Raw genomic sequence first — 23,450 nt, forward strand, 5'->3', positions numbered from 1 at the left:
AGCTTTGAGACCTGATTTGCCAAAGTGCTGCACCAGTTTTCCCATCAGTGTGAGTTCACTGAAATCGCAGCGTCACACTGGTGTAACCCTGTGGAGAATCAAGCCCATAACATTTAATAAAACAGCACTTTGTAAAATGTGTAAAGCATTTACAGAGCAAAGTTTTTCCACTGAGTTTGAATAATCATTTAAGCAAGGTGGAAACTCTCTCTTGCAAATAGGCTCTCAGTCTGCCAGCATCACAAACAATCTCACCTTTCAGCAAGATGCAGGCATCAACAGTAAGACTCAGAGATGCCCCAGCATTCAAGCACATTTCAGAATTTATATAAGGCAAAAATGTTTCTTTCCACATAGCTTTTGGAGTGATACGCTGATTAGAATGGGCACGACTTTCTTTTAAATTGATGAACATAAAACTTCCCCCATCCATAGCATTTGCATTAAATTGATGTATTCTACAGGAGATAAAAGGGGAGGAGAAAGGGAAAAAACGGTGAGCTTAAGACGTTTTCAAACTGTGGAACAAATATCTGACAAGCTCATTTGAAGGATGTGAAAAAGAAAGGCAGCTTTATAGATACACAGATAAAACTTCTGCATGTTTTTGTTTCTGAAACTGTTTATGAGAAATATGAACTGCTGGTATTTACAATATTTCAGTGTGAACTGTCTAGTTCTGAATGCATAATGATTGCCCTCTATTTCTATATAAAAAATCCTTAGGATCTGATCCTGTAGTCCTTACATGGGAAAAATTCCTACTATAGTCTGTATGTAGGCAAAGCTCCCACTAATTCCAATGGGAATTGTATCTGTTTAAGAATACACACTTGCCCCTCCAAATGTATGTATTCCAGAAGATGAGGGTGGTCCTTTCCTCTATTTATTTTTCTATGCAGTTTGTTTTGACTAACTTGGGATATTTGCAACACACCAAAAAGCAGAGCTGAACAAAATTAAAATGCTGGGAAACGGTTTGTGCAATGTCAATTTCTTTCTCTTAAACACTTTGAATTTCATTTGTGTGTGGAATACCACCAGCTGTTATTAATTTTAAGACTGTATGCTAGCCCTGTGTGATTGATTCCATCCTACTGGACTTTTATTCACTGGATTCTACTAATTCCATCAAGTAATTTAGGTATACATTTCATTGAAAAAAATTCTCCCTTTAGATAATATTGTAAAATCAGGTGCACAAGGAGGATTTGTGTCTTTCTGTTATTGGCCTTTGGCAGAAACAGGATATCAAAGCAGATGGACCAATAGCCTGTTTTATGTGGCAATTATTCTGTTCCTAAATCCCCCACCCCAAAACTCACAGGTTTGATATAAATGTCCTCCGAAACACTGAAATGGTTTCTATGTTGCAAACACTGAAGCACATGCCTAACTTCAGTCACACAAGTAGCTGTATTAAGTCAAGTAGTAAAGACAAACACATGTTTAGTGACAGGTTTCAGAGTAACAGCCGTGTTAGTCTGTATTCGCAAAAAGAAAAGGAGTCCTTGTGGCACCTTAGAGACTAACCAATTTATTTGAGCATGAGCTTTCGTGAGCTACAGCTCACTTCATCAGATGCATACTGTGGAAACTGCAGCAGACTTTATATATACACAGAGAATATGAAACAATACCTCCTCCCACCCCACTGTTCTGCTGGTAATAGCTTATCTAAAAGCCATTTCCAGCACAAATCCAGGTTTTCTCACCCTCCACCCCCCCACACAAATTCACTCTCCTGCTGGTGATAGCCCATCCAAAGTGACAACTCTTTACACAATGTAGGATTGGAGCCTAAACGTGATGAAAAGGAAAAATGATAATTAGTCATAGGAAAAAAAGTCCATGTTCTAATACTACATGTCTTTTCTCCATTTCACAATGGAGTTTTTAATAAATATTTAGAATTCATTTTTTCCTTTCCATTTTAACATAGCACATTCGTTGATAAAGCAAGCTGTGTGCTAGATAAAAATTAATATTGAGATTAGAGAAGGGCACAGACTAACTCAGGTTTCAAATCACTCTACCTCCTTCTGCAGAGTTTGAGAGTGTCTGGATTCAGAGTTCTGATGAGTCTATTATAGAGGGAAGAGCCATCTGAGAAATTCACACCTGGGTTTGGATTTCAAAAGTTCAGGGGTATTTGGACTTCTTGTTTTGGTTCAGATCCATTTCCAACTGAAATGAAAGGGTAACAAACAAGAAAACTCAACACTGGTTTTAGTGCTGTCCTGGAAAATATTCAAGTTTCAAGTGTTATGTTCACACACACACACAGAGAGAGTTTTGCTAATTATTAAGTGCCAACAATATACTCAGTGCTGTAAAAGACACAAATAAATAGCCCCTTCCCTGAAGAGTTTACAGTGTAACAAACACATGGATTACAGGAGGTAATTATCTCCAATCTGGGAGCAACCCTTAAACAATTGGGAGACAAATAATCTACAGTTTACATGGATTTATGAATAAGAACACAGTTATCTAAAATATGTATGTACTGTAAGTACTTGCTTTGAAAACCTCAGTATAAAAAGTATTATGGCCCAGATTTTTAAAGGTATTTGGGCATGGCTGCTCAGAGTTGCAATGCCTAACCGATTTAGGAGCATAAATCTCATTTTCAAAAGAGATTTAAACACACAGGAGCAAAAATCCCACTGACTATCAATGAAAATGAGATTTAGTCTCCTAAATCAGTTAGGCAGTGCAACACCTAAGTAGCTTTAAAAATCTGGGCCTGTGTCTCTGTATAGTGGAAATCTGACTTATCATGTATCGGATATCTGTAATATCTGTTGTGTTAGTAACACTTTGATCTAGATCAAGTGATCAAAGGACAAATATTAGAACAAAATGGTTCCCAAAAACTCTAAAATATAGTAAGCAAGTACCAGTAACCATAGTCCCATCCATCTGTGAATACTATAAGGGAATAGCACTGCAGCTCTAGTTACATGCTTTTGATAACCAGAGTTCTCTAAACCATGCCCTTCCTTCATGGAGAATGGTGCCACCCATTCACTGATTCTGAGTACAACTCAGAGCTCTTTCTCAGTATCTGACATATTTGGTAACAATCCCCAGTATATACTTTTTATTTTTGCTGTCACACATATTTTAAGTTAGAGTTTGAATAACAGGTATATCTATGAAAAAATGGGTGTTTATCACTACAAAAGGTTTTTTCTCCCCCCACCCCACTCTCCTGCTGGTAATAGCTTATCTAAAGTGATCACTCTCCTTACAGTGTGTATGATAATCAAGGTGGGCCATTTCCAGCACAAATCCAGGGTTTAACATGAACGTCTGAGGAACAGTGGGAGGGGGGGGGGAAGGAATAAACAAGGGGAAATACACATTGTAAGGAGAGTAATCACTTTAGATAAGCTATTACCAACAGGAGAGTGGGATGGGGCGGGGGGGAGAAAACCTGGATTTGTGCTGGAAATGGCCCACCTTGATTATCATACACATTGTAAGGAGAGTGTTCACTTTAGATAAGCTATTACCAGCAGGAGAGTGGGGTGGGGGAAGAGAAAACCTTTTGTAGTGATAAACACCCATTTTTTCATGGTCTGTGTGCATAAAACCATCTTCTGTATTTTCCACAGTATGCATCTGATGAAGTGAGCTATAGCTCACGAAAGCTTATGCTCAAATAAATTGGTTAGTCTCTAAGGTGCCACAAGTACTCCTTTTCTTTTTGCAAATACAGACTAACGCGGCTGTTACTCTGAAATCTGAGGTATATCTACGTGATTAGTATATTTTCTAGTCTGTTCTGAATGGGTTGGTCACAAGATAAAGGGATGAACAGTTCAAGCCTATTAACTAGGTCCATAGAATCATAGGACTGGAAGGTACCTCAAGAAGTCATCTAGTCCACCCCCCTGCACTCATGGCAGGAATAAGTATTATCTAGACCAGTGGTGGATAATCTGATTGTGGGCCATGAGACACTTTGCTGACTTGGACCGTCCTCAGGGACAGCCCCACGTAGCTCCCACTGACCGCAGTTCAGTGTTCCTAGCCAATGGGAGCTGCGGGAAGCGCAGGGATGTGAGGTTAAGGAGAACAGTTTTTCTCCCTCATCTTTGTAACAACCTTTTATGCATTTGAAAACTGTTATGTTCCCTTTCAGTCTTCTCTTCTCCAAACTAAACAAACCCAATTTTTTCAATCTTCCCTCATAGGTCATGTTTTCTAGACCTTTAATAATTTTTGTTGCTCTTCTCTGGACTTTCTCCAATTTGTCCACACCTTTCCTGAAATGTGGCACCCAGAATTGGACACAATATTCCAGTTTAGGCCTGCATGGAAAGCAAAAAAATTATTTATTGTGTCTTGCTTTCAACGCTTCTGCTAATACATCCCAGAATAATGTTTGTTTTTTTGGCAACAGCGTTACACTATGACCCCCAGATTCCTTTCTGCAGTACTCCTTCCTAGGCAGCCATTTCCTATTTTGTATGTGTGCAACTGATTGTTCCTTCCTAAATAGAGTACTTTGCATTTGTCCTTGTTGAATTTCATTCTGTTTACTTCAGACCATTTCTCGAGTTTGTCCAGATCATTTTGAATTATAATCTTATCCTCCAAAGCACTTGCAACCACTCCCAGCTTGGTATCATCCACAAACTTTATAAGTGTACTCTCTATGCCATTATTTAATCATTGATGAAGATATTGAACAGACCAGACCCAGAACTGATCCCTGCAGGACCCCATTTGATATGCCTTCCAGGTTGACTGTGAAAGCCTGATAATTATTGTCTGCGAATGGTTTTCCAACCAGTTGTGCACCCTCCTTATAGTAGCACCATCTAGGTTATATTTCCCTAGTTTGTCTATGAGAAGTTCATGGGAAGCAGTATCAAAGCCTACTAAAGTCAAGATATACCACATCTACTGTTTCTCCCCTGTCCACAGGCTTTTTACAATATACCATAACATGGCCAAACATTGGAAGAAGGAGATTAAAATCACAATCCCTCCTCCTGTCGTTGCACAGGTCCAAGTATGGCAGTGGAGAGTGGACGGGGGTATCAATCCATGAACAGGTGAGTGGGGAAATGAATGGAGCCTAAGCTCCTCTTCTTCCCATTCTCTCCCCTCCTAAACATGGGACAAGTAGGCAGGGCGGAAGTAAGTTGCATCCTCAGGATGCAGTAAATTGATTTCCACCTGGAGCAAGGAAGACATTTGGTCACAATTCCTTCCCAGGACTCTTCCTGAGGCAGTGCAGTTATACACCTCTCCTTACTCAGATCTAAGCCTTCCAGCTCAGGCTAGCCCGAAAGCAATGGTGAAGCTGTCTTGGGCATACCAAAAGGGATGTGTAACTACACATCAGGGCTTAGACATTCTAATGACAAAGCACATTAACAAGTCATAGCTCTGGAAACTTCAGATATTGGCGGAGGAAGGTGATAATTACAAAACTGAATAATTCCCATATCTGAAAATCTTTGGAGCATAGTAACCCATTAACACAGCCTGAGCTTACAAGAGATGAAAACAAATACAGGTTTCATTTCGCTCCAGCCTCTTAATCTTGAATCACCATTTTCAAGACAGATTCGTTGCATCACATCCAATCTGCATAGAATGGTTTAGCAAAAATTGATGCTCCCATACCAAATGCATATACTGGTATGAAATAACAACAGTGTCATTTTTGTCTATGGCTAAAACAGCACTAGCCATAGTCACAGCACAACATGAGAGGCTTGGCAACTACATCTCCTGTAGTTAAAATTATGGCACATGTGCAGTGATTACAGTGGCGGAATCGGAGCCAGGACTCCTAACTATTCCCAGGTCTTTGGTATGACCTTGAACAAATCACAGAGGGCCCAATGGGAGTTTGCTATTGGCTTCAATGTGAGCAGAATTATGACTTTACTAAAAAGAAAAGGAGTACGTGTGGCACCTTAGAGACTAACCAATTTATTTGAGCATAAGTTTTCGTGAGCTACAGCTCACTTCATCGAAAGCTTATGCTCAAATAAATTGGTTAGTCTCTAAGGTGCCACACGTACTCCTTTTCTTTTTGCGAATACAGACTAACACGGCTGTTACTCTGAAACCTATGACTTTACTGTATCTCAGTTTTTCATCTGTAAATTGGCTAGTACGTGGAAGACATGGGGTGCAGTTAGTGTCTGTAAATTCCTTAGGGCAGAATAATTATCTATTGCGATTGCTGAGAGCTGATTCTAGCACTGACCTTTAAATAGGTGTCATACATATGAATAAATATAGAATAAACAAAGGAAGTTTTTGTATGGAACAATGGTAAAGAATCACAGAAAGAGTTGGTTTCTTATAACACTGAACAAGGAACTTAATTAGATTAAAGAAAGCATTACCCCTAAAGCGACTGTGTGTTTGCTTCACTATACACTCCTGCCTAGAACCTTCATGAGTCTTGCCTGGCTTCCTGCTACACTTTTAAAGAAATAGTACACCTATCCTCACATCTATGTTTGTACATAGTGCATTGGAGCAAGGGTGCAAGCTCCAATTTTCTCAAAATGATGTCCTTATTGATGTTGACATGTCAGGAAAGTGACAGCCTTTTGTCTATTCCAGTCCCAAATAGTGGGCTACAGCAGAGCAGAGGTGACCTCTCTGGGCTAAATAACTTGTTAAAGTTTTTTGGGGCCTCTCTCATCATGAACAAGTGGATTAAAAAGAAGAAAGGAGTGGAGTTTGTACAGGCATCTCCTTTTTGTGCTCTATAGCTGTTTTTCCTGATCACATGCCACTATGAATTCCCACAATATACCAAACAGCCTGCTTTGAGGAATGCCAGTCTCTAAGCATTTATACAAAGAGGTTTAGTATATTTGATTTCCCATGTAAATAAAACCTAAATCAACAGTAAACAAGAGGCAAGACACTAAGTGAGCTGAAACTGTGTTTTCAGCAAGTGTCAAGTGTTAGAAAGTTTTGGAATGAAAACATTTTTGTTCTGACGGTGCAGTGAAACAGCTGGTCATTTGAATAGGAACCTGTTTTAAGGGGGAATATGTAGTTTTAATTAAAGCTCATCTGCTGTTTTACCGTTTTTGATTATTAAACACAGTTTCTGTTATTAACAAAATGCTTGGAGATGTAATCGCCTTCAGCTTCTGTTTATTATGATGTAAGCCTGCTGGTTTTGGGGAGTTATGGAGAAGAGTATTCATTTCCCCCCCTTTCCTGTTGTGTGAACTCCAGCTGAGTTATGTGGTTCTTTTGTTGTTATTGTTTTTAAAGTGAGTCATTTTTATGGTAGACTGGTTACTTTTCATAGTGTCAGCTGTATACATTAGATACATACCAAAATGTTAAGATTTATTTTGTAAAATGTCAGTTTGTTTTAATTGCTGTTTATTGCTGACAATTTATCCTACAGTAATAAAACCTGGAAATATGAGTCTCCTATAATTTTTTGGAGATAGACACTGTGATGTTGGATACATTCATAAGGGTCAGGAATTCATTCCTATTTTGGCATTATGTGACTTTCTTCGCTGCTTGCTGACCTTTTATTTCTTATGAGGGTTAGTGTCTGTCAATTATTCTGACAGGTTTAAAACCCACAAATTAATAATGTATCAAACTTTAGATTAACCAAATCTTACACAGACACAAGGAGTCTCACACTCAGATGTTGCTTGTTAGAAGGCAGTGCTGATATTCATTTTAAACACTTAAATTGTGGTGTGACTAAAGGCCATAACCAGATTGTGATCCATTTGCTAGGTGGTGCACAAGCATGTATATGACAGTAGTTCCTGCTTCAACAGAAGCTCACTTTGGGCCTGATCAAACTGCCTTTGAACTCGAAGGGAGTCCACTGACTTACACATCGCCCCTCTATCCAGACTGATGGCTCTTTCCTATCAGCTTGAATATCCATGCCTGGAAGACCCACCCAACCACAACAAACCAGGTGTCCACCTTCACACCTGACAACTCATTCCTTCAATAAGCCCTTCAAATGTTAAACACAGTGCTAGTTAAAGCTGTCTCATGTGAATAAAATTAACTCCAATTTAGCTTCAATTTCTGGGTCTTCCATCTATATCTATAAACTCTACAAGGCAGAGATTATACCTTCATTTATGTCTTGTACAGCAGCAAATACCTTTTTGACATTTAAATTCCAATGCAAAATCATAGTGTACCTAGTCCACTGTCATGGTTGGAGTGTGAACTGCATTTTCAACCTCCTCTCAGTCTTTCCTGAATGCATCCCTCAGGCGACAGGCCTGGCTTCCTTCACTCTCTGAAGGATGCAAACCCCCGCCCCGGTTCAACTATCCTTGGATTCCAGTCGGACTGGTGGCAGCCCCAGTTTCCCAACTCTGTAAACGTCACAGGCCCATCTGTACTTAGCACGTGCAATAAAACTTCTCTTCAGGAACCTGTGACCAACAGCGGATTAAATTGACTCAAAATAGTTTTATCAAAACAAATGTATGATTTATTCACCCCAGGTACACAGTGAACAAAGAAATGGCTTAAAACAACAAATGGCCTACACACCTGGGCCTGACCTTAACTTTATCCTTTCCTTGGAAGTTGTGGGTGAGTTCCACGTGGCCCACACCCGCTATTTGTTGTCTGCGAGAAACACTGCACTGCTGCCTTCTCTCAGTGTCTCTCTGTCAGAATCTCACCTCCAGCAGCTGTTGCCTGCTCCTCGCTCTTTCTCTCTAGGCAAAGGGTTTTAATATCCCTTTTGATCCTAAGCACTGGCCTTGGGAAAATAAATCTGTTAACCTGACTGAAGTCAGGTAGGTAGGTATTTCTGATGAATAGCGCCCATGTTGTTCTCTTAAAAATGCTTGGTATTCTCTTTGGAGGTCTATTATCTGTGTCATTGTTTCATTTCCTGTTTATTATCCCTAACAAACTACTACTCCCTAACTGTATAGACAGTTTATCCTCCATCTCTTTCTAAATCCCTAACAGACTCCTTTGATTTAACTCGGTGTATTAAAACAGAATAATATCAAGCCTATAAAGTGAAATACATAAGATATTCATAACAAATAATACAGATATTGCCCTCATTCTCCATACCCACTAATGGTTGTTAATACAGATCTGGATGGAATACCTCAAGAATATATAACCAATTGACATCCTATTTCTGTTCAGGTTTTGGCTTCATTAGTGTGAATGCCAACATAGGTTTCAGTTATTGTCATGTCGGCACTTCTCCCCAGGGAATTGGACTGGGACCACCAACTCATTTTACATAGGCCACTGACTGCCATCAGATGGTAACAACTTCTAGTCATCTGGGCTGGATTCAAACCAAAGAATTAAGCCTTTGTGATTTATAAATCCCTGAGCATTCCTACTGTAACCCTTCTGCCCATCAGAGTTGGCAGCAACAAGGGCCGGATTCAGTATCTAGGGGTTCCGTTTCAATAACACAATGCAAAACCGGCTCAAGCCCCCACCCACCCCACCTGGGACAATTATATACCACCCCCCTGGGTGCCTCTAAGAGGCAATACTTCCCCTCTTGCAAGCACAGAGTCTGAGTGTAGCAAAAGCCTTTCAATAAAGGAGGGAAACAATGCGGTATTATGCTGGGGAAACACCACAAACAGGATTCATAACACCAACCATGAGCAAAAGACCCACCCCCAAGTAAGTTTGGCAGTGTCCTTTTCCCCTCAGGGTCTTAAGTCCAGCAACCCAATAGTCACCCTCTCCCACTCCCACCAGTTTCTGTCCTTGGTCAGTGCAGCCCCCCAGAGTTCAGAAGTTCATCTGCAGAGTTTACCTCCAAGCCTGGGTAGAAGTGGAGGGAGGTATGGGGGGCATCTTACATGCTCCGCTGCCTGGGTCGATGGCCAAGTGCCACACCTTTCCATGGGTTCTGCTGCAGTCTTCACCACCAGCCGCGCCTCTCCGTCAGCTGCCCTGCTATCCGCTCCACGCCTCTCCGCTAGCTGTCCTGCTGTCCACTCCTCTCCACCAGCCACCCAGCTATCTGCTCCACTCTCCGCTCTCCAGTAGCTGTCCGCTCCTCTCTGCCAGCCGCCCAGCTATCCGCTCCACTCTCCGCGCTAGCTGTCCTCTCACCAACTTGTCTTCAGGCCCCCCCTACTTAACACAGTTCTCAGCAACTTCAGCTCTTTAGTGATTTCAGCTGTCAGTGATTTTTAGCTGGTAGCAGGGGGAGCCTCAGTGCTGGTGCACCACTAGCCCAAAGTAGGTCTAATGCTTAGACCTAGGTGTCAGTGATTTTAGCTCTGCAGCATGTAACAAGACTCCTAATGGAGCCAAAATTAGCTCTGTTGTTATACTGTGGACAGAAGAGAGGTTAAAGTAGTGTTTAGCACCCTCACAAAGGGCCCACACTACCATGTACACATACCTATCCCCAGCCTCTCTCAATTCTTTGCATTTTGGAACTCATGTCTCTTGCCTAGCAAGTGCTACTTAGTTGAGGATGAGTCCCTCCGTCATAAAATACCAAGTACAGTTCTACTGTCCTTGATTCACATAACCAGGATAACAACCCTTTATTACTCATGCCCCAGTAACAGAGACTGGGGATCCCACAGCAGCCAAAGTGACCATTTGGGCAAGCAGTCCATCATGCTAGGCTGGTGTGCCCATACAAATGAGTTCAGCCCCTGAAGTCCTTTTCTACAGCTCACCACCAGATGTCAGGGTAGAGCTCATTCTGACTCTGCTGACACTACTCTGTCATTTCATGTTAATATACTGATATCAGCAATTTATGGTTTTAGTGTTGCCTACAGCAGAAGATCGGCTATGAGGGAATCAGCTAACATCTAAGAATGTATCTAAAGTAATAACAAAGGGACTGCAGAAAATAACCAAGTAAATTACTTTTGGGATGTATGCTCTCTTTTATTTAATTTTTTTCTTGCTTGAAAGTCCTAACCCTGAAGACTACCACCTTTTAAAAAGGTTTGGATTAAACATTATAAACCTTTATTTTTAAAAAAACAATTGGTACCACATGATCCATGTAATAGGGCTTGCATGTACGAACATGTACATGAACAAAAGTGAAATAATCTGGAAGAAAAGTAGGTCTCAGGTCATATCATAGAACAGCAGCTAGAAAAAAATCTACAGCAAAAAGAGGATACAAGAAACACAAATATTCTTTCAGTGAAAGAAAACTGATCTGAAATAAGAGGTGCAAAACAGGGGAAGGGCCATTAAAACAGAGCACTTAAATCAGTTATAAGGGTTGATTCAATGGCCCTTTGTTCAGTGTTATGGTCTAACATGCAAGAGAAACAGGACAAATTCCCAGCTTCAATCTCCCACTTCCCATTCTAGCAACAGCTGTGAGAAAAATAGCAGTGAGTAAGCTCAGCGCCAGAGGAGAGTTTATTCCTTTCATTGCCTCTTCTATCCTAGCAAGCAGTGATGTTTACACTGATGTGCTCCAGAGGGAGTTTCATTCAACTGTCCTTAGACAAAAGAAATTCATTATAATATGGGGCCTTTAATGGATAGAGTGCAATTTAGGAATGCAAACCTTAGGGTTTACCCTTCCTAAATTATAGTGGTAATAAAAACCCTCTGAGGAGAATTTGATTCTTTAACAGGTAGCAAATTTGATAAAAATAGAGATCCTATGCCTTAGTAATCATTTCCAGATCGGTGGGTAGCGATCGATATATTGGGGGTTGATTTATCATGTCTAGTCTAGATGCAATAAATCGATCCCAAGCGCTCTCCCGTCAACTCCAGAATTCCAGCACTGCGAGAGGCACAAGCAGAGTCGATGGGGGAGCGGCAGCAGTCAACTCACCGCTGTGAAGATACCGCGGTAAGTTGATCTAGGTATGTCGACTTCAGCTACGCTATTCTCGTAGCTGAAGTTGCTTACCTTACATCAACTCCCTCCCCGCCCCCCCCCCCCCACAAGTGTAGACCAGGGCTTAGTGTCAGAGAAAACACCCTTGTGCAGATATAACATTCTGACTGACATTTTGTGTGATTGAAATTTACAAAACATTCAGGTATAGTCTACAATAGACCTATGGAATTGCTGCTCACTTCATATCTTCCTATTTCAAGGCCATTGGGCAGTCAACTGGATTGTGTTATCACTAGCCACTTTGTCATATTTTGCATGGTTGCTGTCAAGGTCCAGTTGCATTATCTAATAGTGCTGTCATAAATATAAAGGGAAGGGTAACCACCTTTCTGTATACAGTGCTATAAAATCCCTCCTGGCCAGAGGCGACATCCTGTTACCTGTAAAGGGTTAAGAAGCTCAGCTATCCTGGCTGGCACCTGAGCCAAAGGACCAATAACGGGACAAGATACTTTCAAATCTTGGAAGGGGGGGAGAAAGGCTGCTCTCCTTTCTTTCTGTATCAAAAACAAACAAAAGAACTATAGCAATCAATCTAGATCTTGTGGATAAAACTCAGTTTCAGTTGAATCTGGGTCACTTTTTATAATGTATAAACAATGTATTAAAGAAAAAAGTTCTCAGTTCAGCAAAATATTTAAGCACATGCTTACATTCGTCTCTATTCAGCAAAGCACTTAAGCACATGATCAGTTTTAATTCTACTGAAACGAGAAGAGCAGCTTAAACAAATGCTTAATGTTAGGGAATAGGGATAGATTGCTGAACTGGGGCCACGGTGAACAACATTTCTCAGGGATAAGCTCAGTGAGTGAATGGATGGAAGCTGAAATTCCCAATAGTCCAAGGCTACTTTGCATCAGAATTTAGGTGTGAAAAAGATACTCAGAAGCTGCTCATGCATGATGCAGCTAGAACATGGTGCTATTCCACTCTTTAAACAACTACTTAGTGACAGTTTCACAAGGAACTGTCTAAGCACTTGAAGCTTTGCCAGACTTCTGGAAAGTCATCATTGCTGGAGAAGTTGAAAAGGAGCAGCATAGTCTAGCTGTGTGGGTTAAATACTGTTGTGACTCTTTTTCAGGGTTGTTTATTTTAAACTTGCCTCCAAACACAGAAGCAACATTAAAGAGCCTGGAGCAGCATCAAACACCATTTTCCATGGTGACTGTAACAGGGTCCTCTGCCCACCCCTCTTCCTGGGGCCTGCTGACTGCCCCAATAAAGCTCAGAGAGGCTTCCTGTTATGCAGCACTCATGGCTTTATTTACACCCACAGTTCTCCCACCACCAATGTTGAACTATGTACAAGGCTTACAGGGTTAGTTCCCTTCTTCCCAAGCAGTCAGCCCACAGCCAGGAGACTGCCCGTTCTTCTGGCAGCCCCCCTTCATACTGGCTCCCAGCCCTTATAACTGTTGGCTTGTGAGGCCCACAGGTGGAGCCAATCCCCAGGCAAGGCACCATGTCTGTTACACCAGCTCCAATCTATTTCTCTTGATTGGAGCTGGCTGAGCAGGGGCTAATTAGGTGCTTTTGCAGCAGTACCCTGCTACAGTGACATACAACTGCTCCTCCTCCCCTTTCCTCAAGACCTAGACAGAAATAAATAATGAAGAGGCATTTCTAGAATACTGATTTAAATTAGGGGTATTTGCTATGTACACTGCAATTGTAAACCCACAGCTGGCCCATGCTGGTTAAACAATCACAGGAACAGGGACTTGAATTGTTTCGCTCCACGTGAGTGCCCTTACCACTGAGCCATGGAGTCACTCAGTTTTACTGGCCTGGTGAATATTAAATTATTCAGACAACATGGAACAGCTTCAATAGGACAGCCTGAGAAAGCCCTAATCCAGAATGGAGGTCTGCTTGGGCCTAATTTTAAAGCATGACTGGAACCTGACTAGACCACTGCCAAGCCAAACCTGAGACTGTCGAGTTGTTTTCATACCCAACCCAATCCTGACTCTTGTAGTCAGCTCCTGTTGGGTTTGGATCATGTTGTAAGGGTCTGCACCCGAATACCCTCTAGCCCAGTGGCTAAAGCACACAGCTGCACTGTTGGAGACCCACATTCAAGTTCCTGTGCCACATCAAGCAGAGTAAGGATTTGAACCTATGTCTCTCATAGCCCGTGTAAGTGCTCTAATCACTGGGGGGGCCATACCACTACCTCCGAATTTTTGTGCATGAAAGGGCTTAGGTACCTAACTCAAGAAGAGGGTTCACAGCTGTGACCATGCAAGTTGTCAAGGTTCCTCCCCCACTCTGAACTCTAGGGTACAGATGTGGGGACCTGCATGAAAAACCTCCTAAGCTTATCTTTACCAGCTTAGGTCAAAACTTCCCCAAGGTACAAAATATTCCCCCCATTGTCCTTGGACTGGCCGCTACCACCACCAAACTAATACTGCTTACTGGGGAAGAGCTGTTTGGACGCGTCCTTCCCCCCAAAATACTTCCCAAAACCTTGCACCCCACTTCCTGGACAAGGTTTGGTAAAAAGCCTCACCAATTTGCCTAGGTGAGTACAGACCCAGACCCTTGGATCTTAAGAACAATGAATAATCCTCCCAACACTTGCACCCCCCTTTCCTGGGAAATGTTGGATAAAAAGCCTCACCAATTTGCATAGGTGACCACAGACCCAAACCCTTGGATCTGAGAACAATGAAAAAGCATTCAGTTTCTTACAAGAAAACTTTTAATAAAAAATAGAAGTAAATAGAAATAAAGAAATCCCCCCTGTAAAATCAGGATGGTAGATATCTTACAGGGTAATTAGATTCAAAAACATAGAGAACCCCTCTAGGCAAAACCTTAAGTTACAAAAAAGATACACAGACAGAAACAGTTATTCTATTCAGCACAATTCTTTTCTCAGCCATTTAAAGAAATCATAATCTAACACATACCTAGCTAGATTACTTACTAAAAGTTCTAAGACTCTATTCCTGGTCTATCCCCGGCCAAGACGACTACAGACAGACACAGACCCTTTGTTTCTCTCCCTCCTCCCAGCTTTTGAAAGTATCTTGTCTCCTCATTGGTCATTTTGATCAGGTGCCAGTGAGGTTACCTTTAGCTTCTTAACCCTTTACAGGTGAGAGGAGCTTTCCCCTGGCCAGGAGGGATTTCAAAGGGGTTTACCCTTCCCTTTATATTTAAAACACAAGTGGTGATAGAAGTCTCACTCTGGCCTGGATTTAGGCACCTTAGTCAATCATACAGCATCACCCCCAAGAGAACTATGACCATTTATGCCTTTGATATTGCCACGGTTATACAATTGCAACAAATCTTGTACAAAGTATGTCATGTAGGGTGTCAATGGAAAAGTCATGATTTGCTAAGTAGGATTATTCTGTTTATATACATGTATCATCTTTGTATGTGGAGTTATGAACATTGGCTATGTACTGGCATACTACACGTGTTGTATCCCTGGGTAACACCACCCTCTCCCCAAATAGAATTTACATTAAAGCCAGAGAACTATGTACTGATGGCTCATTAAGGACACTTCACTCTAACAATGGACCATAGAAGAAACTGATCAATTCCAGTAAAGCTTCACCTCAGCAAGAATATGGGCAATGGCTGCACCTGTGTGTCATCAAAGCATGTTAGGACATGTGATCTGCTCATGTGACCCTGGACTCCATTTTGGGCCAGTAACTTTCCACAAACAGAGACTGTGAGCTTTGTTTGGGACAGTAAAATTCCATGCACAATGCAGCGGAGATAAAAGACCCCTTGTCTTAATTTCCTGCTTCATTTCTCGGGACTAGATTTCTAACAAGGAAGCTTTGAACAAGGACTGACGAACGCCCAGTATGCTTGGGTAATTTCCAGATAGACTTTTGTAAGATAGCAGTTTATCCCATTGCTGCTATTATCCTGATCTATGAATGCTGAAAAATCACTTGTATGTATATGATCTATTAACCATTAATAACTCTCTTCTTCTTTTCTTTTATTATTAAACCTTTAGTTTTTAGCTATCAAAGGGATTGGCATCAGAGTGATTATTGTGTAAGATCTGAGTTATATATTGTCCTAGCTAAGTGGCTGATCTCTTGGGATTGGAAGGACCCTATATCTGATGAAACTGGTTTTCAGTAACCACTCATCATAAAGTCCAGTGTCTGGGTGGTGAGCCAAGGGCCGGGATACCTAAGGAGACTGCATTTTTTGGCTTCTTGTTAACCATTGTGGTAAGACAGAAGTCCACTTTTGTTACTGGCTTGATATAATCTAATGATAGAATAACCACCAGTTTCGTGTGAGTCTGGCCTATTTCTCAGCAGTTTGTCCTGAATTTGGCATTCTCAGCTTTGACCCAAAGAGGCCCGGTGTGGCACGGCTTAGGACCCCCCCCCCCTCGCATTTCCTATTGACTATCTCAGGTGCCTCCCCTCCTAGCATGCTAGATTTTGGGGATTCCATTCTTAGGCCCCTAATTCTTCCCATGCATTGTATGGGGAGCCCCGGTGCCTAATTCAGGGCTGTTGCTTGTACTATGTGATAGGGTGCCTAAACATTAGGCATTGCAAAGCAGAGCCTACATCCCCTTTGTGGATCTAGCCTAGAGACTGCAAAATATTTATGGTAGTCATACACCTCCTACCCCCCAATCCCCACTCAGAACAGCTTGGGTCACTGAGGCTATCATTCTATTTTTACTGCACTAGCTCAGTGAGAGCCAGTGTGAGGATATCTCCTAAGCAGGGAATCACACCCCCGGCTTCAAGTGTAGACTACTAGGATTTCATCACTGGGGTATTGGCATAATTATATAGATATATTGACTACTTAATCCAAGAGCTTAAAATTGCTTCATCTTTATAAATAATTCAAAATAAGAGTTAAAAAATTAATTGAAGTATCTGCCTCCTACCTCATGTGTTAATGAGACCAAACTTATCCGATAAAGCAGATCACACTGTAACCATTTAAGAAGGACAATATAAGCGGTAGTTCATCACTTTGAGAACAGTCTGATTTTCCCCCTATACCTGCCAATACAAAATGAACATGTCTCAACATGACCAGACTGCTGTGGTATTAAGAAGGGCCACATCCTGGGACGGTGCTGAGCTTCTCTAACTTCAAATGAGAGTTGCAGGTGCTCTGCACTTCTCCTGATTTGGCCTTTAATGTGGCCAACTAGATCCACCATCTTAGGCTACAATCCTGCACCGGTATTAGATTGTGAGAACAGAGGTCTGCACTATGATGTCATTCTGTCTGCTGGAAACATACACAGTATTCATGCAGACTGGATAATACAACTGTGTTTTAAGTCAATGGGACTCCACATAGGTCTATGGGATCATGCTAGCAGATTCCCATGCAGAACCGGGTCCTAAAAATGCCAATAAGAGTCCTGTCCTGTGCAATACTGAGCCCCCTCAACCACCATTGGCATCAGTAGTAACTGAAGGCCTTCATCAACTCCACCACTTTGCAAGACTGGGCTCAACGAAGCCTTACACACCTATTAAAATAGAAAGAAACCATACCGTTAGTGCGGAAAACTGATAAAGGAATAAACTGTCAAGATATTTTATTCAAATAAGCATCATATTAATATTAGTTTTCAATTATAGTATTAAGGTTTGGGGCTTTTAAAAAAACCTAATAAGAACAGTAATTGGCTGACCCCTATTGACACAACATAGTCTCAAAGCATTAGCAATACCACTTTACTTTTCCCTTTCCCACATCAAGATTTGTTCCAATCATTTTCAGTTCTCTTCCACATTCATGCTGAGGTTGAGGTGTTGGAGCTTGGAGGGACTGGGGAAGAAAAACTAGAGAATGTCAAACAATAGAACCGATGAGAAAATCTCTTTGTTAGTGCCTTATCTGGTTTATTAATTTAATCAGACACTCCTTTGACAGGTTTCAGAGTAGCAGCCGTGTTAGTCTGTATTCGCAAAAAGAAAAGGAGTACTTGTGGCACCTTAGAGACTAACCAATTTATTTGAGTGTAAGCTTTCGTGAGCTACAGCTCACTTCATCGGATGCATTTAGTGGAAAATACAGTGGGGAGATTTATATACACACAGAACATGAAAAAATGGATGCTTATCATGCACACTGTAAGGAGAGTGATCACTTAAGATGAGCTATTACCAGCGGGGGGGGAGAAAACATTTTGCAGGGATAATCAAGATGGGCCATTTCCAGCAGTTAACAAGAATGTCTGAGGAACAGTGCGGGGAGGAGGGGGAGGAAATAAACAAACCTCTCCAACTCATCATCAAAGATCTACAACCTATCCTGAAGGACGACCCATCACTCTCACAAATCTTGGGAGACAGGGCAGTCCCTGCCTACAGACAGTCCCCCAACCTGAAGCAAATACTCACCAGCAACCACACACCACACAACAGAACCACTAACCCAGGAACCTATCCTTGCAACAAAGCCCGTCGCCAACTGTGTCCACATATCTATTCAGGGGACACCATCATAGGGCCTAATCAAATCAGCCACACTATCAGAGGCTCGTTCACCTGCACATCTACCAATGTGATATATGCCATCATGTGCCAGCAATGCCCCTTTGCTATGTACTTTGGTCAAACTGGACAGTCTCTACGTAAAAGAATAAATGGACACAAATCAGACATCAAGAATTATAACATTAAAAAACCAGTTGGAGAACACTTCAATCTCTCTGGTCACTCAATTTCTGACCTAAAAGTGGCAATTCTTCAACAAAGAGACTTCAAAAACAGACTCCAACGAGAGACTGCTGAATCAGAATTAATTTGCAAACTGGATACAATTAACTTAGGCTTGAATAGAGACTGGGAGTGGTTGAGTCATTACACAAAGTAAAACTATTTCCCCTTGTTTATTTCCCCCCCTTCCCCACTGTTCCTCAGATGTTCTTGTTAACTGCTGGAAATGGCCCACCTTGATTATCACTACAAAAGGTTTTCTCCCCCCACCCCCCCGCTCATCTTAATAGCGCATCTTAAGTGATCACTCTCCTTACAGTGTGCATGATAAACACCCATTTTTTCATGTTCTGTGTGTATATAAATCTCCTCACTGTATTTTCCACTGAATGCATCCGATGAAGTGAGCTGTAGCTCAAGAAAGCTTACGCTCAAATAAATTGGTTAGTCTCTAAGGTGCCTCAGGTACTCCTTTTCTTTTTACTCCTTTGACAGTTACAGTTACCAGAGTGGCATAAAAAATGAGCTGAGAGAGAATTGTTTCTTACATGTCTCTCTCTTTTATCACAGAAAGAAAAGGAGTACTTGTGGCACCTTAGAGACTAACGAATTTATTTGAGCATGAGCTTTCGTGAGCTACAGCTCACTTCATCAGATGCATACCGTGGAAACTTTTATCAGTTATTCTTCCTGTCTCTTTAGCAAAGGATGATATCTATTTATCATGGGATATAGCCTCTACCTGGGAAACACCTTATGGCCTGTGTCAGGTAGGAGGTTGGACTAGATGATCACAGTGGTCCCTTTTGGCCCTTAGAATCTATGAAATACATAGCCTGTAAGGAGGGAGCTACCTAGGATTGCATACAGCTACACCAGGGGTGAAGGTACTGCAAGTACAGTGATGCCTATTGTTACAAAAATAACACTTTTCCATCTCCAACAGACTCAGATGATTCTAAATGCTCATAGGTGGGATTCTCTGTGATTTCATGGTGTCTGGAATCTCTGTACCCAACAGCAACAAGCTACATTCATTGATGCAAATTCTTATAAAGTAACAAAATTATCTACAATCTGACCCCCCCCCCGTATATATATTTTGAATGCCTTGCACAAAAATTTGTGCAACTGTCACTTAACAGCATATTAGCCTTGGGAGCGGTTCACAATCCTCCTCAGGAGCTCAGGTAAGAACTGTAATACTGATAATCAGTGTATTTATAGACTAAATACTCTAGCTTTGGATTTTTTCCCCAGTTAATTGGTGGAAACAGGGTCTTCCAGTTGTGAAGCAGAAGCAAGGGTGTTGGATGGAGGATGCATCTTCTAGTGCTCACTGTAGTGCTGTTTTTCAGTTAATATAAGAAACCTGCCACCTCCATTCTTTCTGATGTGGAAGGAATAAAGAAGAGCTAAAATAAGAGGAGATTAAATAGCAAAAGCCTTCCATAATCTACAGGGAAATGATCCATTAATATTTTATCCATTTGAAGCAATAGATCCCATAGTAATAGTATTACAGCCCTACAGAATTCTCAGATCAGTGTCTCCCCACTCAGTACCATTTTCTAACATCAATCATTTATCTTAATCAGCTTTGCAAATTTATCTCTAGGAAATTTTTCTACTGAAGTGTAATCTATCCTGCTAAAACTGGGTAAACCTGACAGCTTCTCCGAATTAGCCCTCCTAAATAAGCACATTCTCTGTGTGCTACAGTAGGCATATTCCCTTAAAATGAAGAAAATTAAGGAAGACAAGCTTGACATTAATATAAATAAATTAGCATCTTTCCTTTTGCATAAAGATGTCAGAGCAGCATTCAAGTCTAGGAAATTTAAGCACAGATGCACCTGCATCTAAGCCATATTTCTTACTGCAATAATAAGAAGAAAGGTGCTTTAACAGAAAGTAGATATGTCTTTGAACCACGTATACCTTTACGTGGACCAGTTGGAGTAATGAAATTAAATATGAGTTCAATATAATTTAAGGATCATTGAATATTTTTAAATTCATATTAGTTCAGAGACTGATAATTTTCAATTACACAAGTGTGGTTTCAGAGTAACAGCCGCGTTAGTCTGTATTCGCAAAAAGAAAAGGAGTACTTGTGGCACCTTAGAGACTAACCAATTTATTTGAGCTCAAGTGTGGTTTGCCTTCTTACTTTTTTAAACAAAAGTACAACTTTATAGTTAGTTCACCCTTCTGCAAAGAGACAAGGTCAGAAAGGAACAGCTCCCTAAAAGGTACTTTGCATCAACCATCTAGGGCTGTGTAAAACAATAAAACTGGCTCTTTAGATTAAAAAATATAATTATATATAGATTTTTCACAGCCATTTACCATTAATGACTCTATTATTACATACTTAATTAGTTTTGTGTGGATCATCAGGATATCAAAGTTTATGCACATGTTAAAATCCAGACTCTACCAAAAATTAGCAATATTTAACTATAACTAGAGATAAACTGTGATATTTATGTTTAAATGTAACCTTCCTACATCAAAGCCCCTGATTTAAACATTGAGTTGAGTTTAGGCCAGATTCTGATCCCTAACACAGCAGTGATTGTAGCAATTTCAGAGAAGGTTACTTCCAATACTTATTGCTCACAATCTAGTCAAAGAGAGTTACGTGCATAAAAATCTTGAAAAACTGTGTTCATAATGTAAAATATTATTCTAACTACAGTGATGGGCAACTGTTACAGTGGGAGTCATTCAGGGCCCAATCCAGCAAAGCACTCACTTTAAACATGCTCCTAACTTGAAGTAGTTTCATTGATTTCAACAGTACTACTTAACATGCTTAAAGTTAGGCATATACTTATGTTCTTTGCTGAACTGGGGCCTCAGCAGGAAAGACAAATGTTAGATTCATAAGAATATAAAGGGAATATTTAATTTCTTAACTGTTTTATAAAGTCACATAATCTAGTACACCTAAGAATTAAGATAAAGAAATCTGAGGAAGACATTTAAGAAGCACTGGGAGTCATTGCAAATAAATTTAGGGGCTAAAAAAAGTATAAGTTGGAAGTATCCCAAAAATAGGCACTTTCATATTTTTAGACAGTTATTTTTAGAACCATTCATGTGTTTACAGATTTAATTTAAATCAAGCATTGACCTGGTTTCTATAAACAAATGCATCAATTATGCTTATTGCCATATGTTTTCTTAGCCAATTATATGAAGAGCTGCCTATATTTTTACAAGGAAATGTATTGTAGACTCCTGAGTGTAATGAAAATATATACAAGCGGGATAAATCCTGGTCTCTTTACTCAACCAAGTGATCAAAAACTTCTTGAAACTCCATAATCAGAATAAAATTTCATTTAGAAAAAGAAAACCCAGAAAAATAATGGTTTGTGCATGAGTGCATTTGGGTTCACAAACAATCTATAGCTTGAAATATGTTTGCCTAAATTTTTGGGAAATTTTCAACAACATATACATTTGTTAAAATAAAAGATCTCGGATTAATTTCTGAGCAGAAAAAAAAAAGATTACATTCATCATTGCAATAAATGTATTTGTTATAAATAGTTTACCCACAATTGGTCCCAGTTCAGGAAAGCACTTCAACATTTCAACTTTAAGCATGTGTGTTGTCCCACCGATGTAAATGGGGCTATTCTCATACTTAAAGTTGGTCACATGCTCAAATACTTTGCTGAATTGGGGACCTAATCAGCTAGAGTAGTTTCTGAAACATCAATATCTGCAAGAATGATAGAGTCCTCCAGGTGCCAATCATTCCAGGAGATAAATGGCTAGAAAAAAAAAGTGTTTCTCAATTTTATATATCACTTTTATTTTCTAGGAGTTCTTTCTTTCAAACATGTTTGCTTTAAAAAGGTGTTTATAGCTAGAGGTGGTTGGAAAATGTATCATTGGCATTTCAAACTGTAAGCCGGTTGAAAAACAGCAACAACTTTTCATGAAAATTTCTGAAAAAAATGTTCACTAAAATTTTTCATTGAAATTCAATTTTTTTTTTTTTACTAGCTCTACTTACAGCCTGAAATCACCACCAGAGGAAAGCGAAATGATAGAAGTGTTTATGGCACGCATCTCATGACCCTTCTGCTCACAGAAAACAACCGTTGTCTGCAATAAAGTTCTCTCACATCAGGCTCAGATTTGTGTACAACAAGCCCCAAAGCCACATGAATTTTGCCTTGTTTAGGCTTTCACTGCAAACTCAAAACTCAGACTAGATTTGTCAGCCAAACGATGCTGGCCGCAGTTTGGCGTGAATTTAGACAGATCCATGATTTGAAATCAGAACTATTCTATTTATGATTTTGTCATAAATATAAAGGGTCACGGAACTATCAGCCCCCTACAGGCCAAAGTGGATGCTATCCAAAAGTGGCCTGTCCCAAAGTCAAAGAAACAGGTTCAATCCTTCTTAGGCTTGGCCGGTTATTACAGACGATTTGTACCGCACTACAGCCAAATCGCTGCCCCACTGACAGACCTAACCAAAAAGAAACAGCCAAATGCTGTTCAGTGGGCCGAAAAGTGTCAGAAGGCCTTTAACAAGCTTAAAGCGACACTCATGTCTGACCCTGTACTAAGGGCCCCAGACTTTGACAAACCGTTCCTAGTAACCACAGATGCATCCGAGCGTGGTGTGGGAGCAGTTTTAGTGCAGAAAGGACCTGATCAAGAATCCCACCCTGTAGTGTTTCTCAGCAAAAAGCTGTCTGAGAGGGAAAGCAATTGGTCAGTCACTGAAAAAGAATGTTACGCCATTGTCTACGCTCTGGAAAAGCTACGCCCATATGTTTGGGGACGGCGTTTCCACCTGCAAACCGACCATGCTGCAC

The sequence above is a fragment of the Eretmochelys imbricata genome, chromosome 3 (genome assembly GCF_965152235.1).
Source record: "Eretmochelys imbricata isolate rEreImb1 chromosome 3, rEreImb1.hap1, whole genome shotgun sequence".
In the NCBI taxonomy this organism is placed as follows: domain Eukaryota; kingdom Metazoa; phylum Chordata; order Testudines; family Cheloniidae; genus Eretmochelys; species Eretmochelys imbricata.